Genomic DNA, 21,222 nt, shown 5'->3' on the forward strand with positions numbered 1-21,222 from the left:
CAGTGCTCAACTCAAGTGAGGATAAATGGCCCAAAAAACGTGATCATAAAACAAAAAATGGCGACAGACTATATACACAATGTAAGTGGAGATCTGGTCCTATATATTAAGCCCAAGCAGTTGTTCAGGGTGAGACTCTGCTTCAATATTGAATTTCACAGAGAGGGTTCATTAGTACCATTGTCAGTGTCACTGGTGCTTCAGCCTTCAAAACATTCAGTGGGTCTTCATCAGGACAGAGTAAGTTGGCTGAGCCCACTTAGAGGTAAAATAATCACTACGAAATCATAAGACAACAAAAGTCACAGTTAGGAATGTGCAAAGGCAGCCCATGGTCAGAGAGGAAAGAGGGTGTCTCGTACTCCAAAAGATAATGAATACTTGTAAGACAGAATATGGGCAACAACACAAATCAAGGACTCATAAGAGAACGAGCATTTGCAATGCAATAGGTCTCGCATTAACGAGAGTTTCAACTATTAGAAATGCAATAACTTAAACTCTCACAAACGAGACCTTTTGCAGTGCAAATATTTGTTTTACTAGCGCCCATGCGGCGCTTTCATATTCATAAAGGCTGCGCCCCTTTCTTTAGACAAGCCGCGTCTAACGAAAGGGGCGTGTCGGACATTAAAGTGAAACCACGGCATGGGGGGTTTTTCACAAAAAAGAAGCATCGGTTTGTCAAGTTGACAAACAGATGGTTTTTTTTTGTAAAAGCGCCCATGCTGAGCTTTCACTTCAATGTCGGCCGCATACCTTTCTTTAGACGTGGTTTGTGTAAAGAAAGGAACGCAGCCTCTATGAATGTGAAAGTGCTGCATGGGCGCTAGGAAGACAAAATAAAAATATAAATAAGCGTGGCCACCAAATGCGGACCGCGCTGCTAAAATACATAAATAAAAAACATAGCCACTATCGTAAAAGCGGATCACTTTTAAAATTTAAATAAAAGCGAGCGAGCGGCGTGCTGCAGGTAGTGGGTGGAATAGGGGAAGAGCATTAAATAAATTAGTGCTCACTGACTTAAAAAGCAGATCATGTAAGAACACCAGTAAAAGGTCCAGTCATTATGGGAGGTAACAAATGCAGACAGGCGGAACCAAGGAGGGACTAACAAGCCTAATAACGACTCGGAAGCCCGCGTTTACGAAGGACAACAACATAAGCCAATTATAAATATGGGCGGAGAGTGGGCGGGGCTTCAAAGCCATACCTCACTACTCCATGCCTCGCAGCAGCGCATGCGCTGCCCAGGTTCGACCTACAAATACAGCACAATGTGAAAGCCTCACGCAAGGTGGGCACACGGGAAAATTACGTACTGAGCTGGGATTTACAGCTCTTCTGAATCTGGCATATTCAGAACATAAAGAGGGGCAAGAGAGGATAGGGCCACCCAAGAGACCTTCCTCCCAAGTGTAAGCAGGATAACAATCACAAGGCCATGCATGCGTCGGTATATCAGCCCCTGGAATTTTCTAGGTAAGGGGATCCCTGCGCTCAGTGTGACATATTTAATTTTGAGCAGAATTTTATATAAAAATACAATGCATTACCAGTTGCAGAGTAAAACTTTATACATAAATAAATGTGATGGCGCTAGGCAGCCGAGTGTGAGCCAGGGCTAAGCAGAGTGCAGGCCAGCGCTGTCTTGCTCTCTCCATCGCAGGCAGACAAGCAACTTTGGTTGCTGCACTGCATTGCATGACATCTTTATTGATCTGCCCCTTTGAATCAGGTGCAGCTTATCGCACCTGGCCAAAATAGAAAAGCCTCCAGGGGGTCCCTATTCAGTTTTGTCCCCAGGCCTCCCAATAAATGTTGACAGGGCTCTGCATACCCCTAATCCAGTCTTCAGCAGGAGGGACAGAGGCTGAAAGAGAACACGCTATAAGTATATGACTTTGCTGTAAAATGGCACAAGGTGTTGTCCCTTTCTAGCTCAGCGTGGCTGGCACTGTGCTAACTCTATGCTTAAAACTGTGCTAGAAAAACAGAACTTTGAGGTGAGCCGATTCAAAGGGTCGTTGGTGTTGTAGGGTGCTCCATATAAAAAAAAGCTGCTCTCCGTCTAAACTTGGGAACTACCCAGAGTTCCTTGCTTCCTGTTTTGCATAATTTATTCAGCACTCTTAGCCTGAAAGAGTATTATATTGACTTATACTGGGTGCTCCCATGTGTCTGTGCAAAGCTGTATCTCTCCGATGAGCTCTACCTAGAGTAAAACATGCTTCAGGGGTTGCTTCCAAAGCTGTAATACGGTGTCTGGACTTGTAAAAGGCTTTTGACATTTATTAGCTCTGCATGGATGCTCTGGGCAAATCCTATGCTTAAAGAGTTTGCTGTAAAAATGGCAAAAGGCTTTGTCACTTGCTAGCTCGCTGTGGCTGGCACTGCGCTAACCCTATGCCTAAAAACTCTGCTAGAAAACAGATATTTGAGGAGAGCAGATTCAGTGTGTCGCTGGCGCTGTAGTATGCTACATATAAAGGAGCTGCTCTCCACCTAGACTTAGGAACTACCCAGAGTTCCTTGCTTCCTGTTTTTCATAATGTATTCAGCACTCTAAGCCTGAAATGGTATTGTCTTACCTTATAAGTATATGAACTGGCCTATCTGGGGTGCCCAACTCCTGGAATCAAAGTACAGTGAGTTGGGGTTTTTTATGTGCGGTTTTATACACCTTGAACTCCACCCAAAGGTATTCAAGGGTTGTACAAGAGCAGCAGTTACATTACACAAGGACACTTTCATTTTTGGTAGGCATGGAGAGATTACGTAATTTTCTCAGAATCACATGATTTTGAGCCGACGCTGAGACTCCAACCTGATTCCCAACAATCGGCAGCTCAGGTCAGTATGCCACATCCTCACAGTGGATGCCTCCTTACGCTTCCTTGCCTAGGAAACTCACCACTGGTGTTCCACAGGGGTCTACTCTCAGCCCCCTACTTTTTAATGTTTATTTGACTCCTTTGATTTACCTGGCCGAACAGTTGGGGGCTAAAATAATGGCCTACGCCGACGATACCCAACTTTTGTTTACCTGGCCCAAGGACAACTTGGATACATCGGCGGTTTGGCTCTGCCTCTCTTCTGTCTTCCGCTGGTTAGCACTTGCCCAGCTTAAGTGCAATGAAGACAAGTCCGAGGTTCTTTTTTAAGGCTCCTTTCCCGATAACTTTAGAGACCACCTATGGCCACCTGACCTGCCTTGTCCCAATTCTATGGGTGGCCCAGCTAAGAACCGGGGGGTCTGGTTTGGGAGTGATCTGAAGTTTGAGGACCATATCAAAAAACTTATCGGCGTGTGTTTTGGCACTCTCAAAGCCTTACGCAGGTTCTTTCCACTTCTCCCGAGAGAGGCCAAAGAGACTGTGTCGCGTGCTCTAATTCTTTCCAGGCTTGATTATGCGAATGCCTTGTTTAGTGGTTTACCTGCTTATTTGATCCAACGGCTTCAGGTAATTCAAAACGCGGCTGCGCGCCTCCTGTTCAAATTGCCCTCATCTACGCAGCCTCCATTGGCTTCCGGTGGCTCACCGGATTATGTTTAAAACACTGGTTCTCTCTTTCCGAACTATCCATCAGCTCGGACCTGTGTACTTGAGGAAACGGTTTGCTCTCTATGTTCCGAATCGTTGCCTTCGATCGGCCAATCAATGCAAAATGATTATGCCTAGATTTAAGTACTCCAGTTTAGGAGGCCAGTCTATCTCTGTCAGGGCCGCTAGGGCCTGGAACGCTCTTCCTTTGTCTCTTAGAGCAGCCCAGTCCATCACCGCCTTTAAGAAAGGATTGAAAACTCATCTGTTTAATAAGATCATGTAATTGTCCTCTCCATCTTGATATCCTGCTTCTATGCCACTTCTTTCTCCGCGCCAGGATACTTGTTAGTAATAGAGCGCTTTATAAAAGTCTTTATAACATAACATAAAGTGTTTTTGATGGGGATGGACTAGCCATTTTCACAGCTGGGGGATACCAATGTCTTTTTAAATGTGGGGTACAACTTGAAAATCTGCAGAAGCCGCAGTGACAAGGGCACACAAATCAGTCTAGCTGCACAATTCCAGCCATCCATGTAAGTAGTATTACCTGAGGTGCCTCAGATGGGGACCAATCCTGAGTAATCAGGTAGGTATTATGTGAAAATCTCTCCCCCAATACCAAGAAACCCTAAACTATGACCAGAAACGTTTGAGGGCGATGAGGGTTTGACCACAAATGAAAGAGGGGGTTGAGAGGAGCTCAGACAGCCCCAGGAAATAAAAGCTGCAGCAAAACAATAACTTGTATGTTTAATATAGAGCAACAGCACGCTTCTAAACGCTGTGATTAACAGAGTTTATCATTAATTCAGTGTTAGAAGTGGGCGGTATCGGAAGGGCACAGCGTGCCCCTACTTTTAAAAATCATGTTAGTCCGTTCCCCTATTTCTTGGTTTTAAAAAAGTGTACTGGGACTGCAGGAATAGCCCTACTTTAAAATGACAACTTTATTTTTCTGCCTGTGTGGTGCAACATGCACATCGAGGAAGGCCTCTGCAGTGCGCCCGACCTCCTCCCCTTCCCCGCTGTGTCTAGGGGCCTGCAAAGTCACACCGAAAGGGCCTTCAGTCTAGCATAGCGCGAAAACGGCTATCTCCGATGGCCCTGCTGCTGCCGTGAGCCCGTGATTCACACCTCATTTTGTGAGGACTCTGCCTGCCGCCCCCTCTGTGACCAATACAATGGACACATCCGGATACTTTGGGGTCACGCAGACTGACGGACGCCACCTGGGAAAGACGAAAAGGGCTTCACTGAGGACTTTGTGACTTGCCGTAAATCTGCTCTCCAGCCAGCCAGAACTGAAAAGCTGACCCAGCCCCACCAGCCTCCCCTCCTTTACAACTCTGCTCTTTTCTCTGTACGGGGCCTGGACTGCCTCTGAAGTTGAACTCCACAAACATCAAGTAAGTTGGGAAAATAAAAAACCTGGTGCATTTGTCGAATGTCTTATCTGCTGTTTTTTAATGTTATATTTTTTAATATGTAGTGCCCAGTAGTGCGGGTGTGTAGATCTGTGTCTAATGGGCTGGGTAACATGAGAGATCCTTGGCCCACTTAGAGTCTGATGAACATAGATGTTTTGTTAATAGGTGCGACTTACTCCTCAACGCCCCGCTCAGTCAAAGGAGGCTGCATCAACAAGCATTGGAAATGCAATAGGTCTCGCACCATTAGAGTTAGTGCTTTTAGAATTGTTTATGGGTTTTTTTTGTAAATGTTTAGCATTTTTGTTTCCTGTAGCCTATGCTAAAGAATTACAAATAAAAAAAGCCATAAACCTTTCTAAAAGCTCTAACTGAAATGGTCTGAGACCTATTGCACTGTGTGAGGGTGAGGGGTTGAGGGTGAGTGAGGGTGAGGGTGAGGGTGGGTGAGGGTGAGTGAGGGTGAGGGGTTGAGGGTGAGTGAGGGTGAGGGGTTGAGGGTGAGTGAGGGTGAGGGTGAGTGAGGTGTTGAGGTTGAGTGAGGGTGAGTGAGGGTGAGGGTGAGTGAGGGTGAGTGAGGGTGAGGGTGAGTGAGGGTGAGGGTGAGGGTGAGGGGTTGAGGGTGGTGAGGGTGAGGGTGAGTGAGGGTGAGGTGTTGAGGGTGAGTGAGGGTGAGGAGTTGAGGGTGAGTGAGGGTGAGTGAGGGGTTGAGTGAGGGTGAGGGTGAGTTAGGGTGAGGTGTTGAGGGTGAGTGAGTGTGAGGGTGAGGGGTTGAGGGTGAGTGAGGATGAGTGAGAGTGAGGATGAGTGAGAGTGAGGGTGAGTGGTTGAGGGTGAGTGAGGGTGAGGGTGAGTGAGGGTGAGGGTGAGTGAGGGTGAGGGGTTGAGGGTGGGTGAGGGTGAGTGAGTGTGAGGGGTTAAGGGTGAGTGAGGGTGAGGGTGAGACCTAAAAACGACTTGAAAAAACAAGATCACACAGAAAACCAGCTTCTACTTCAAGTTATTTGTTGGAGCCCTCACACCTCTCAGAAAGTAGGCACTCTGAACTTTTTTTAAATGTATTTTCTTTTCTTTAATGGTACACATTCGCAACTCAAAAGTGTAAAGGAGTTGATAAACCAAAGGAACAGTGAATTATATTTAATTTCGATAATTTTATGGAGATTTCATCGACCTCTGCAGCAACAGCATGTCTGTCTGCATGCGTTTGTGTTTGGGAGAGAAATAAAACGTGTCTTGCAAATCACCTGTGTACCAGGTATGCTGGAGTCTCCGAAATACGATTTATTATTAATGTTAATACATGACAACATACACAAGAAGCACCTTCTCTACATGCTACCACGCGAGAATGAGCATGTTAAACTCTGCAGAGCACACTTTGGCATGAAGCACCCGGCTGCGGTGCGGTGTACAGTCTGTCTGCAAATAACTCGGCGCTGGCAGGCAATTAGTGTGCATGAACAAGTGAAGTTTTTATCGCACCGACCACGCGCGCTGAGCTCTGAGGAACATTCCCTAAATGTGCTGATATTTTGTGAAACGGGCACATGCCAAATGCGTGATGTGTGGCGCTGCTCAGTGAGACACAACACCACAACTTAAAAACAGTGTTCACAACAAGTTCTCACTTCCACTCTCTTGACAAACAACAGGCATGTCTAATTCGATATCAGCACGTTGTTATTGTTCACGTGCTCCTGAAAAGTAAAGTTATTTTCACATGCTGTGTTAGCTTTTCATGTAGCGCGGTACTTGTTAAAGCATATAGCACACCTTTGTTAGCGGAACTTGAATTTCAACACACAGCATTTACTGTTCGTAATACATGCAGTTCTGATTATGTAAACATCATTAAAATGCTGTGTTGCACCTTTCAGTTATCTGAAAGAAAACGCATTGATAAATCATTTAAATACAAAGTACCCTAAATGTTTTTCGACTGGGTTAATTACTTGGTTTGATTTGAATTCACCTGCGCCTAGCACCGCGATGCCATCCAAACAGCTACATTAGAACAACTACTTCACTTTACAGACACTTCTGTGCGAAAGTTTAAGTTTGAGACCAACAAGAAGTAACCATACCGAACATGAAAAGAGTATGGGGCTATACAAATAAAAATAAACAACACGCAATTCCTTTCCCGCATTAAAACACCGCCCAGCCGAGAAGAAAGTCACAAACACCCAACTCCAATGACATTCCAACTTCAAAGGAGCCAACAGAAACACAGGAAACGAAAGAAAACTGCTGCAGAGAAGCTCTTCCAACTGCACAAAAGCCAGACACCTACCTAGGAGCGAGGAAACGCTGCATCCACCGGCGTCAAGGCGAAGGAAAAGTTAATCACTAGTGAAAAAAAAGCGAAAGAGAAAGCAGGGTAACCTGACCCAGGAGGGGGGAGGAGGGAGGAGAAATGCGTCTCGGCCGGAGCAGGGGGCGGAGCAGGGAGAGCGGGCTTTGAAATGCATTTCACACGGCCGGCCGGTCGTGAAACTGAAAGCATGGCCGGCCGGCCGTGAAAGCCTTTGATGCCGCAGGGGGTGGAGCGGCACCAGCTGGGAGAGTAGGCAAGGCAGGCGGCTGGGGGCATGTGCACGCGCTTTTAAGCTCAATGCGCATGCGCATTGAGCTTAAAAGTCACGGGCACTGCAAGGAATCGCCACGATTCCTTGCAAGTTGGACAAAGAGTGGATAAGCCCCCATAGTCTCGCTTGCTCGATGCGCATGCGCATCGACAGGCGAGACCTAAAAAACCTGGCTTGCAGGGTGGTTTGAAAGAGAGCTAGAGCTTTTCATGCATATTTTGGGCCGGTGCTCTGGGACCTCGGTGGCAAAGCTTTAAGTGATTTGATGGGTGTGCTGAAACGTGTACTTAAAGGTAGGTGGGATGGCATTTGGAAAAGCTGGAGATTTCAAATAGAGATTTAAGCCTACACCCACATCAAATTTATATTTCTGCTGCTTTCATAGAACTGCCAAGATAAGTTACTTTTGACTTTGCAATTACATTCAAACTGAGAAGCTAAACGAGCAGCCTCATTTTTGCTTTCAGAGTTTTTCCTCTCGGCTAGATTTTGTTCTTGCCTTTCGCTCCAAATCACCCCTTTTAAATGCTAACAAGATGTGCAGTTCATGCCCCGCATTTCCGTTCACAGTGCCACCAATATGTCAGTATATGTGAATATCGAGCTCTCTAAAAACACTAAAAATTGGTATGTTTTGCTATTTCTAGCCACACCTCTGGCTCCGCCCACTAATCCAATCCTCGAGTTATTTACCGACCTGGAAATGATGGACCGCTCAGTCGGCCTCTTTGGGATTCGACCTCGTGAGCTACTGATAACGGCCTGTGTCAGCAGCGAGCGATAAACTCAGGGTCATGTTGGCGACAATGATGCCAAAAAAATGCAGTAAAACTTGTTACACGTGAGTGTGATGTTCACTGCAGGAAAGACCCAGGGAGTCAGTGACTTCTCAGACATAAAACCATGAAACCAGAAGGGAGGGAAGAGATATCGAAATGGATTCACAAACACAGCTGATGCCTGTGCTCTCAATGTTCAATGTTATCATGTCACATATAAAGGAACCATAGGTAACTAAAACTACTTTGCAATAAAATGTCAAATTATAAACATGAAAGGAGAAAGAAACTTGGTCAAATCTAAGAAAATTACAATAAGAACATCTTGACTTGCATGGGGAAAAAAAGCGCTACGACCAGGGGCGGCTCCTCCATGTGGGCGGAGGAGCGTAGCCCCACAGCTTTCTAGCAGTGTGAGAAGCAGAAACATAAAATGGTATTATAAATACCATTTCATGTTTCTGCTTCTTGCATGCGAGAAAGCAGAAGGGTTTGGTTTGAGGCGGGGGGATCTGCTCGAGGGCAGGGGATGTATGGCTAGCCCAATGCTGCAGGCCCTGACTGTTTGGTCGGCCCTCTGCATGCAGCCTACATGGAGAAAATGGCCAGCCCATAGATACCTGTTTGATCGGCGTCCCAGCCAATCACAACGCTGCCACTGCAGTGTTGTGATTGGCTTAGAAGAGGGGAGGGAGGCTGCCTGCTTCTTGTTCCGCAACACACGTGCAGGAGCTGAGACGGCGCAGGGCCCGGTAAGCTAAGTTTATTTTATTTTTTAATTACCCCTCCCCCCCGCAAACCCCCATCCCCACTTTGAGTCATGTCAGCCACGACTGGCTACGACACAGCCAAGATTGACATCATAACAGTGTTTTTTTTTTCTTTTTTTGCAGCACAATGTACAACATGACTAAAAAACATTGACAAAGCCAATAGATCTTGAACTTAAATATATAGTGACCTGTTTACCAAAAAAGGAATACATCTCCACCAATAAAAGCACTTCTTGAACGGGTGAAAGTGTGCTCCTTTTTTAGGTCTCGTGACCTATCAATGCGCATGCGCATTGAGAGAAGCGAGACTATAGGGCTTTAAACAAAGTTTACCTAACTGTGGCGATTTGGTGCTGTGCCCGTGGCTTTTAGGTCAATGCGCAAGCGCATTGACCTAAAATGCGCGTGCACATCACCAAATCGCCGTCTGTTCCCTCAGCCGCACTCCTCCCACACCTTTGAAGTGAAGCTTAGCTTCACTTCAAAGGCCCCGGCTGCTTCACACCCTCATGCCGCTCTCCCCGCTCCGCCCCCTCCCCTGCCCGCCGTGTGCATTTCTCCTCCCCCCCCCCTCCCCACAGCAATGCCCTCCGTCTTGTTTCCTTTCTTGTTTTTCTTTCAGGTGAGATATCTTTTCCATCATTTGCGATAATACAGTTCTCATATGCATTTTTTAATTATTAGCAGCATATACACAGGCGCCCCTTCGGCGCTTTTGCTCTCAACCCTACTATCCTGTCAGCCGCATCTCTATAAGTTACTCGAAGCATGGCCTGACATGTGCACAGCTTATTCCGGCACCACCATCCTGCCAGACGCTTCTGCTTTGTTCGCCCACCGCATGGCCCTATTTGTGCACATTTTACTTTCGTGCATACCCTTACCCGCAGCCTCTCCTTCCCCACTTCTGCCTTTTCGGGTCTCGCGCTCACCGCAGACCCCTTCACATTGTTCACACCCACCTTTTTTTCAGGTTACCATGCCATTCCCCACCTATCCCCCAGTCATTTCCGGGTAGGACGCGTGCACCCAGTGGACTCTCGGCCTTGGCCCGCTTATTCTGCCAGCCGCTTCTGCTTTGGTCGCCCACCGCATGGCCCCATTTGTGCACATTCACTTTCGTGCACACCCTTACCCGCAGCCTCTCCTTCCCGACTTCTGCCTTTTCGGGTCTCACACTCACCGCAGACCCCTTCACATGGCTCACACCCACATTTTTTTCAGGTTACCATGCCAGGTTACCTCACTCACCCTCAACCCCTCACCCTCACTCACCCTCAACCCCTCACCCTCACCCTCACTCACCCTCACTCACCCTCAACCCCTCACCCTCAACCCCTTACCCTCACTCACCCTCACCCTCACCCTCACTCACCCTCAACCCCTCACCCTCACTCGCCCTCAACCCCTCACCCTCACTCACCCTCACTCACCCTCACTCACCCTCACCCACCCTCAACCCCTCACCCTCACTCACCCTCACCCTCACTCACCCTCACCCACCCTCACCCTCACTCACCCTCACTCACCCTCACTCACCCTCACCCTCACTCACCCTCACCCTCACTCACCCTCAACCCCTCACCCTCACTCACCCTCAACCCCTCACCCTCACTCACCCTCAACCCCTCACCCTCAACCCCTCACTCACCCTCACTCTCACTCACCCTCAACCCCTCACCCTCCCTCACCCTCACTCACCCTCACCCTCACTCACCCTCAACCCCTCACCCTCACCCTCACTCACCCTCACCCTCACTCACCCTCAACCCCTCACCCTCACCCTCCCTCAACCCCTCAACCTCACTCACCCTCAACCCCTCACCCTCACTCACCCTCACCCTCACTCACCCTCACTCACCCTCCCTCACCCTCACTCACCCTCACTCACCCTCACTCACCCTCACCCTCACTCACCCTCACCCTCACTCACCCTCACCCCCTCACCCTCACTCACCCTCAACCCCTCACCCTCACTCACCCTCAACCCCTCACTCACCCTCACCCTCACTCACCCTCAACCCCTCACCCTCACTCACCCTCAACCCCTCACCCTCACTCACCCTCAAACCCTCACCCTCACTCACCCTCAACCCCTCACCCTCACTCACCCTCAACCCCTCACCCTCCCTCACCCTCAACCCCTCACCCTCACTCACCCTCACTCACCCTCACCCTCACTCACCCTCACTCACCCTCACTCACCCTCACCCTCACTCACCCTCACCCTCACTCACCCTCACCCTCACTCACCCTCACCCTCACTCACCCACCCTCACCCTCACTCACCCTCACCCTCACTCACCCTCACCCACCCTCACCCTCACTCACCCTCAACCCCTCACCCTCACTCACCCTCAACCCCTCACCCTCACCCTCACTCACCCTCAACCCCTCACCCTCAACCCCTCACTCACCCTCACTCTCACTCACCCTCACTCACCCTCAACCCCTCACCCTCACTCACCCTCACCCTCACTCACCCTCAACCCCTCACCCTCACTCACCCTCAACCCCTCACCCTCACTCACCCTCAACCCCTCACACTCACTCACCCTCAACCCCTCACCCTCACTCACCCTCACCCTCACTCACCCTCAACCCCTCACCCTCAACCCCTCAACCCCTCACCCTCAACCCCTCACCCTCAACCCCTCACCCTCAACCCCTCACCCTCACTCACCCTCAACCCCTCACCCTCAACCCCTCACCCTCACTCACCCTCACCCTCACTCACCCTCAACCCCTCACCCTCACTCACCCTCACCCTCACTCACCCTCAACCTCACTCACCCTCACCCTCACTCACCTTTACCCTCACTCACCCTCACTCACCCTCACCCTCACTCACCCTCACCCTCACCCTCACTCACCCTCACTCACCCTCACCCTCACTCACCCTCACCCTCACTCACCCTCACTCACCCTCAACCCCTCACCCTCACTCACCCTCACTCACCCTCAACCCCTCACCCTCACTCACCCTCAACCCCTCACCCTCACCCTCACTCACCCTCAACCCCTCACCCTCAACCCCTCACTCACCCTCACTCTCACTCACCCTCACTCACCCTCAACCCCTCACCCTCACCCTCACTCACCGTCACTCACCCTCACTCACCCTCAACCCCTCACCCTCACTCACCCTCACTCACCCTCAACCCCTCACCCTCACTCACCCTCAACCCCTCACCCTCCCTCACCCTCACCCTCCCTCACCCTCACTCACCCTCACTCACCCTCACCCTCACTCACCCTCACTCACCCTCAACCCCTCACCCTCACTCACCCTCACCCACCCTCACTCGCCCTCAACCCCTCACCCTCACTCACCCTCAACCCCTCACCCTCACTCACCCTCAACCCCTCACCCTCAACCCCTCACCCTCAACCCCTCACTCACCCTCACTCTCACTCACCCTCACTCACCCTCAACCCCTCACCCTCACTCACCCTCACCCTCACTCACCCTCACCCTCACTCACCCTCAACCCCTCACCCTCACTCACCCTCACCCTCAACCCCTCACCCTCACCCTCACTCACCCTCACCCTCCCTCACCCTCACTCACCCTCAACCCCTCACCCTCAACCCCTCACCCTCACCCTCACTCACCCTCACCCTCACTCACCCTCAACCCCTCACCCTCAACCCCTCACTCACCCTCACTCACCCTCACACTCACTCACCCTCAACCCCTCACCCTCACTCACCCTCACCCTCACTCACCCTCACCCTCACTCACCCTCACCCTCACTCACCCTCAACCCCTCACTCACACTCACTCACCCTCACCCACCCTCACCCTCACTCACCCTCACCCTCACCCTCACTCACCCTCACCCTCACTCACTCACCCTCACCCTCACTCACCCTCACCCTCACTCACCCTCACCCTCACTCACCCTCACTCACCCTCAACCCCACCCTCACTCACCCTCAACCCCTCACTCACCCTCACTCTCACTCACCCTCAACCCCTCACCCTCACTCACCCTCACCCTCACTCACCCTCACCCTCAACCCCTCACCCTCACTCACCCTCACCCTCACTCACCCTCAACCCCTCACCCTCACCCTCACTCACCCTCACCCTCACTCACCCTCAACCCCTCACCCTCACTCACCCTCACCCTCAACCCCTCACCCTCACTCACCCTCAACCCCTCACCCTCACTCACCCTCACCCTCACCCTCACTCACCCTCAACCCCTCACCCTCACTCACCCTCAACCCCTCACCCTCACTCACCCTCAACCCCTCACCCTCACTCACCCTCACAACACATATTGTGTTACAATAGGTGTCACATTTGCGAAAGATAAAACTATTGGCATTGTAAATAACAAAGCTATTAATTTCGCTATTTTCAAAACAAGCACATAAATAAAAAATGTGTCCTTTACAATACCAATAGCTCAAACTTTCCTAATGCGAGACCTATTGCATTGCTGTGCTTCTCTCCCCTGCTGCACTCTCCTGCTCTCTAGAGATGTGGCCTAACGACCAGAGCTGCCATCTAAGTGACGTAAATACAAAACATGTTGCATTCCAAATGCTATAGGTGTCACATTCGCGAAAGTTATAACTATTGGCATTGTAAATGACAAAGCCATCAATTTAGCAATTTTAAAAACCAACAAATAAATAAAATATGTCATTTACAAGACCAATAACTCCAACTTTTCTAATGCGAGACCTATTGCATTTCCAATGCTTGTTGGAAGTGGTAGGCTTGGTAAGCTGTGCCAGTCTCCGGTTTCCAGGCATACAACTGGCAAGCAATCACCCGAAGGGAATGGGATGAAAACCTGCAAATAGTCTAACCCGAGGTTCTCCAAAATTGATCCTGGAAGGCCGAATCCATGCCAGATTTTTAGCATAATGAATGAATACATTTATTTGTTTCAATTAATAAAAACTGTTACAAAACCATAGCATGATCGTACTAAAATTAACACATTATTAGTTACCCCATTTTGCTTCTAAAAAGGCTTAAAGAAAAAAAAAGTTCATGAGCCGTCACTGTAACTTAAGTTTGCGTTCCAGCTTGGAGCCGTATCAGGTTTTTTCAATGTTAATCGATAGTCACAGCCTCCTTTTAAAAGTCTTTGAAGCTGGCGTGCAAATTTAGGTAGCTAGCCTGGTCAATTCCATTGGAGTTTTTAAGTTAAAAGAAGTTCTGTTGCCTCTTTGCAAGTGCGGGTGCCATATTTATAAAATAGAGGTTTTACTAAGGTGTGGGGGGCATTTATCATACTTGGGCAGATGCCGAGAAAATGAGCCAAGGATTTGTCATTTGATTTACACAATCTGCAGGCAGTGAATATCTCTAGGCATTTTCAATGTGTCTTTTATTGGAAGCAACTTTAGCCGGATTGTTAAAATTTGCTTTAAATCGGTTTATTCAGTGCACTCTTTCAGTAATGCTGGCATGATTTGTCCCTGTAGGAATTGACTAGTACCTTGATGTTGCTTTCAGAGGTTTTTATGAGTCGGATGTCTTCTTGCCAGGATGAATGTCTAACTTGGTCCTTCAGTAGTTTTTTCAGGATCCCAGGAAGGTGGATAAACGATGGCCAGTTTGTCTAAAATGTAGTTTGCTGGAGGCAATCCGCAGATGCTCTGACCAGGGATTATTCTCTTCAATGAAAATATCCTTTAAAACTTCCTTCATGATTTTTGGGGGCGCCTCACAGATTCTGCAATAATATTGCACCATGGAAGCCCAGTTTTCGTATGTTTGTTTAATCTGAACTCCAGTCTTACCAGTGCATTCCGGGTGTAACGGGGAATTTGAAAGATCCTTTTAAAAGCCCTACAATGTGTGGTTGCCAAAGTTTTTACCAGAGCCCCTGGAAATGCCAGATGTCCATATGCAATTGCAGGCAGTAGCTTGGCTTTTATCACTTTTCGTTTTGCCGCCGTGGATGGGTTGTGCATTTCTTAATTTAATTTGCACATGGCGTAGGTCAGCGCTTTAGCCTCTGTTCCCATGGCGGCAATGTGCTGCTTGGGCCTGCTCTTGCTCGTGAAGCACACGCCCAGGTAGTTGGGGACGGTGTACAGCTGGTTTAGATCATTTCTGGCTGGCCGCCGACAAACGGTCTGGGCCTCACCTAGCTCGGCCGTGATGCCGCCACTGGGAGTCGGAGTTCCGCAGGGTTCTGTGTTGAGCCCGACTCTTTTTAACATCTTTATGACCCCTTTGGCGGCATTGGCTGAGTCCTTTGGGGCCCAGATCGTATCTTATGCCGATGACACCCAGCTCCTCTTTTCGTGTAGGAAAGGAGAAGATTTCGATGGAGAGAGTATCCGTGAGTGCCTTGGGGCTGTTTTTAAATGGTTCCAGCTGAACAGCCTCAAGTGCAACTCAGATAAATCTGAGGTACTCTTCTTCGGCTGTCCTTCGGACCCGGATTGGCAGGCATGGTGGCCTGTAAACATGTTCCCCCCGTCTTGCTCGTCCCAGTTGGCTAAGAACTTGGGGGTCAAGATGGATAAGGGTCTGACGTTAAGATCTCAGATCCTCGGTCTAACGGGAACTTGCTTCGGTCTCCTCAAGATGCTCCGGAAGTTTCTGCCTCTACTTTCAGAGGAGCACAGGAAGATGACAGTGCAGGCCTTGATTGGTTCAAGACTGGATTATTCCAACGTCCTTTATCTGGGCCTGCCGGAATATCTTTTGCAGTGGATGCAAGTCGTCCAGAACTCAGCTGCGAGGGCGATTTATGGCCTGAACAGGCGAGCCAGTGCTGCCAGCCTTCTGCAGTCACTCCATTGGCTGCCTATCCGGAAGCGGATAGTTTTTAAGGCCTTGACCTTGGCCTATAAGGCTCTTCATGCTGTGGGAGCACAATACCTCCAAAGGAGACTTGCCTTTTATCACCCGGCCCGATCTCTAAGATCTGAATCTTTGTTTCTTGCGGTGGTCCCGCGAGTAAAAAGGGCTCGTATTGGAGGCCGCTCCTTTAGGTTGCTAGCGCCACAGCTATGGAATACTTTGCCTCTGGCTCTACGTGGTGCCACTAATCTTCTTACCTTTAGGAAGGGCCTTAAAACCTGGCTTTTTGCCTCTTAGGCTGTCTATCCTGTTTCTTTGTTTTGTTGATCTGTTTTTATTGCTGTGTTGTGTTACCTTGATACAGGTTCTCAATAAAAGCGCCGGGACACTCTTTTTGAGTAGCCGAGCGCTATAAAAGACAATATATAACATAACATAACATAACGTTGTACTTAGGAGCTGTGCTTATTTTCAAGTTGCCCAGCCTCCAGTGTTGCTTAAGTTTGTTAGCATTAGGTCCAAATATCACCACCTTAGTTTTGTTGGCGTTGGCAACTAGATTATTAGCGCTGTTGTACGTACTTAGTGCGTTTAATGCCTTCTGCAGTACCATACGTGTGCGGTCCATTAGTAGGGGTGGGCGGAATTTGCGTAGTCGCGCTACGCAAAGCTCTGAGAAATGGTAAAAAATCTCTGCGAGAACACAAAAGTTCAGTGAACACGCGGAATTGCTTGTTCCGCCCGTTCGCAATGCTTTTTTCCTCTTTGCGAACTCTGTTTGTGTTCTCGGGGAGAAATATCTTGCGAACACGCATTTTGAAAGCGAGAACAAGCAAAAAATTCTGCAAAACCGCGAATCGCCGAATTTTTGGCAATTCTGAGTTCTCCGCGTAACACGAAATTACCCAAATTCCGCAAATTTCACGAGCGGAACGGAATTTACCACCCAGGCCTATCCATTAGGACCATATCGTCTGCATACTGCATTAAAAACAATCAGAAGCGGCCAATTTTTGGAGTGAACAGATTGGCGGCTGTTAAAGTTACCTAAACCTGCAGTGTACAGATTAAAAAGTAGGCCTGCCAGCACACAGGCTTGCTGGAGTCCTTGGTCCGTGAACACCTTTTTTGTTGCGGTGCTTGCCGTACGTTTGACCCGTACCCAGGTTTTTAGCTCTCGCGCCTAGCGTTGCAATGCACAGCACTGCTTGCGCAGCGCAAGACCTCTTGTATGGGCTTCAGAAAGCTACCCACACGCTTGTGCGTGTGGTTTTGCTTCCCCCGTAAGGCGGGCACATGTCCCGCCTTTGCTACGCCCATTCCCGTCCGTGTCTAGGGCGCGCATCAGCGCGCGGCACAGACGACACCACTAGTTTTTCTTTTGAGAATCTGGTCACCCTACACTGATAGCGTTTTCTTCACATCGCAGCTACCTCGTGGTTTAACAGATGTCAACTTAGTTATTGCTGAGAGTTAATTCCCAACTATCCCATTAGCAATGAACAAATACGTGTAGTATGAGGTAAGTGTAAACTGTGTGACTGAAATCTCTTGACGACCTTTATTTAACCAAAGGCAAGTTAACTTATGTTTTCTCGAAGTCTTAATTACTATGCCAGCTGCTGGTCTTTGGGAACCATTATTTTATTTGTTTATTGGTTTCATTTACATGGCGAGTGCACGTTTTGCACAAGACCTGGTGAAGCCCACTTCATTGAGACGGGGACGGACGTTATTTCACGCGAATATCTTCAAACTTCTCAGCAGCTGCTTGCGCTGTCACAATGCCCAGCCCACCTCCGGAAAGCCATACTGTGTGCCCTTCATCAAGCTTATAATCCTTGTCTCGCGAGCTGTGTCATGTGCAGAAAGCCGAGCGTTCTCCCCCTTTGGATTTGGAGCCAGCATTGTGCTGGGCACGCAGAGGCAAACGTGATCCATTGTTAGGTGGCGCACTTCGCATATCACACACATGAAAGCCTTCATTGCATGTTTATTCATTGTGGGCGTTTATCCAAAGTGTTGTTTTGGAGCACAGGGGCCTATATAAATAAAAATAATGCGTCAATATTCAGAGCAGCATAGAACATTGGCGGTGGTTTTTTCCGGGGCTGCTCATCCTCCGGGGGAATTATGGTTTATGCGCAAACATGAGCCGAGAGGAATGGAGGAACTCATTCCATGGAGGAACTCATTCCTGAGGTATGGAACGTTGGGATTATGCTCCACGGGTCCAGTGGAAGGTACCAGCTGCTATGCTTTTCAAACATCTTTATATTATTTTGTTTGAGATTAAAACAAGTGGGTACTCCTGTTCTAGGGGATGAGAGTAACATGTGGACTTAAAATTTCTGCAGATGCCTGCATTTAATTAAGTAGCAGGCACAACATTTCGAACAGAAATGTTTTACCACCAAACGGTAAATGGTGCATGGTAATTCAGAGGAATGTGAGGTTACACAAACCAGGTTGAGAAGTTGAGGTGATGGTAAACAACACTGTTGTGTCCGTTAAAGAGGTGACTTCCCTATCTGTCCTTGAAAAACGACAATTAAAACAGCAAAAAGAGAAGTGAGATTTAAATTGCATGTGGGTTATATGTTAATAGCGAACTCTGCCTTCCAACCTCAGGAGACTGTTCTCTTTTAAAGATTTAAACTTGGGACTTGAGGGTCTATATCCTTAATAGCGGGATGAAGGCAGCTCCAGTGGTGGGGCCCAGCAGGTAGAATAACCCGACTCTAGATAAAGTGCAAGTCTTTTTTAATGCCGCCGGACGGTTCTGGTTGGCAGAACGTAGACAGCAGGTGGCTTTATGCCAGGTCCGTGGGGGTAGAAAGATAGTCTGGAGGGAGGCATCGAACAGCTTTCAAATGAGCTGTCAATCTATATATATAAAAACGAATGTATGTCTGTCTGTCTGTTTGTCCTTTATGCATTACTACACCATTCATCCAATCGCCATGAAACTTTGGGAAGTTGTTGAGTACACTCCCGCGAAGGTTTCTGGCATAAATTTTTTTTAAATATCGGCCCCCCCAGGGCCCTCATAATCTTTCGGATACTGATAAACGTTTACAGTTTCTGGTGCGACTCGCTTTTGCAATGATCATCAACAAAGCACAAGGACAATCGCTGCTAGTGTGTGGACTAGATTTGGAGAATCCGTGCTTCTCACATGGACAACTGTATGCGGCCAGCTCACGCGTCGGAAAACCTTCTGATTTATTTGTGTACGCACCAGACAGAAAAACAAAAAATATTGTGTATCCACAAGCACTCGAATAAATAAATAGAAGTAAAACAACACTTTGAAATGTTTTCCGTATTAAAATGAATAAGTTTCAATAAAAATGACACAATGTAAATTGAATGTTATAACAAGTTTCCTTGAATTTCCTTTCTTCTGAGATCGCAGCAACGCGCAACGGGTAAGCTAGTTACATATAAAGAGCACTGTTTTTTGCAGAGAGGCACTCATCCTGGTGGAGCCAGAAATCTCTTCAGACTCCCATTTGTGTCTCTTCGGGTGTAACATGTTCTGCAGCTCATGTCACCACATTATTAAGCACAACTCAAACTTAACCTCCAACAGCAGCGCAACTGACACAATTCCTATCATCATCCTCCTGAATCAGCAGATGTCAGCTCAGCTGGGGTGTCTCACTGAGTGAAGCCTCCACCTGCTGTGGGTCCTTTCGCCATTGTCTTTCTTCTCCGATGTCGCTCTGAGCTTAGCTGAGGGATGCCCGCCTCAACTGCTTATTGACTATGAAAGACTTCATTCATATGGTTTCAGAGATCCAGCCTGTAAATAACTATTTCCTCTGTCCTCTATACATGGGCTCAGCTTTCTTCCTGAGGCTTCCTCTCATTGTTCTTTCCTTTTCTGTCATATCGTTGAGTCTGATTATTAGGTAAGACCAACTTCTGACCCATGGGTGGTTAGGACCTTCAATATTTCAGCTGGTAACAATAATCTACACAGATGGGTTATTCTACCTCACCCAGATCTATCTCCTATTCAACCTAGTAAGTCATGAACCGTATCAGGGTTCTGGACTCAGAATCCATTGGCACATTCTAGTGGCTCTATGCTGCAGGCCAGGACTCTGATCTCTTTGATGACAGCATCCATCTTCATGTGGATCACTTCCAGGCATGGCAACATGTTTTAGTGTCCTTGCTCCAAAGTTCTTCAGTTTCTTCTCTAGGGTAATGATTCTCACACTCAGTTATCTAATTTGCCCTCCCTTTGGGATTTTCACTGGCCACTGCCACCTCTTTTTCTTTGACACTCTTTCTGCTGTTTCTACGTTCTGGAATCATTAGCTACTACCTGAGCCTTCGGTTGCTATTTATGTTTGCTTGTTAGTTCTAAGCTACAGACAGTTCTTAGCCGGCTGCTGTTGACGATCTATTGTGGACAACACAGTCAACCCATTGCAGGCTGCTGGTTGGCTTCCTTGTCAATTGCCCTCCCCCCCCCTTAAGCTGCCCTGGTCTTTCTATGTTGCTTTCACCTCCCCCAGTGCATCGGTTGCTTATCCCACCCGTCCGTGGCTGGATTTATCTTTTTTTAATCATCCACAGCCCCCTCCCAAATCTCCTTTATTGCTCTACCGCCTCTCCACCTGCTCCTGCCTCTAATGTTGTGACCTTGGAGTTCTTTTTGAAATTTGTTTTTTTTACATTTAAAAAAAAACGTTTTGGAAGACATTGTAGCTGCAAATTGTTCCCAGTCTGCTCCTTTAACTCTGGTACTCTGTTTTCGATATTTTCTAATTACCCCTTCATGATAGTCACCCACCATCATGGAACTGTAAATCAAAAGTTGACACATGAGCACATATATGTCATCGCGCTGCTGCAACTTTTTTTCTCCAATGCTGTCCTGCATTAACAAATAAGCGATTTTGGGCTAGACGTAGGTAACTCTAATTTACCGACTCATAAATACCGAATTTTACCGATTCGGTATTTATGAATCGGTAAATTAGAAGGAGGGAGATGTAGGTACATTTTTAATTTGAATTACCGAATCTGTAACATTCGGTATTTACCGATTCGGTAAATACCGAATCGGTATTGCCCATTGATTCCTATGGGCCTTGAAGCCCATAGGAATCAATGGGCAATACCAAATCGGTATTTACCGATTCGGTAAATACCGAATCCTGCAAGGGTGCAGGGGGTGTCACTTTGACACCCTCTAGCACCCCAAGTACAGGCTTGTGTGACATGTGGCACACACACATGCGCTAAGGGCATGTCTGTGTGTCACATTGCACAGGTGTGCATGCACACCTGAATT

The 21,222-nt window shown here is 48.1% G+C and overlaps 1 protein-coding gene across 1 annotated transcript in view; it reads right to left on the reverse strand.

Annotated features, from left to right (window-relative positions):
* LRRC73 (leucine rich repeat containing 73) overlaps nt 1-21,222 on the reverse strand; it is a 154,043-nt gene that overhangs the window by 128,496 nt on the left and 4,325 nt on the right. The window lies entirely within an intron of this gene.

The sequence above is a fragment of the Lissotriton helveticus genome, chromosome 6 (assembly GCF_964261635.1).
Source record: "Lissotriton helveticus chromosome 6, aLisHel1.1, whole genome shotgun sequence".
NCBI lineage: Eukaryota > Metazoa > Chordata > Amphibia > Caudata > Salamandridae > Lissotriton > Lissotriton helveticus.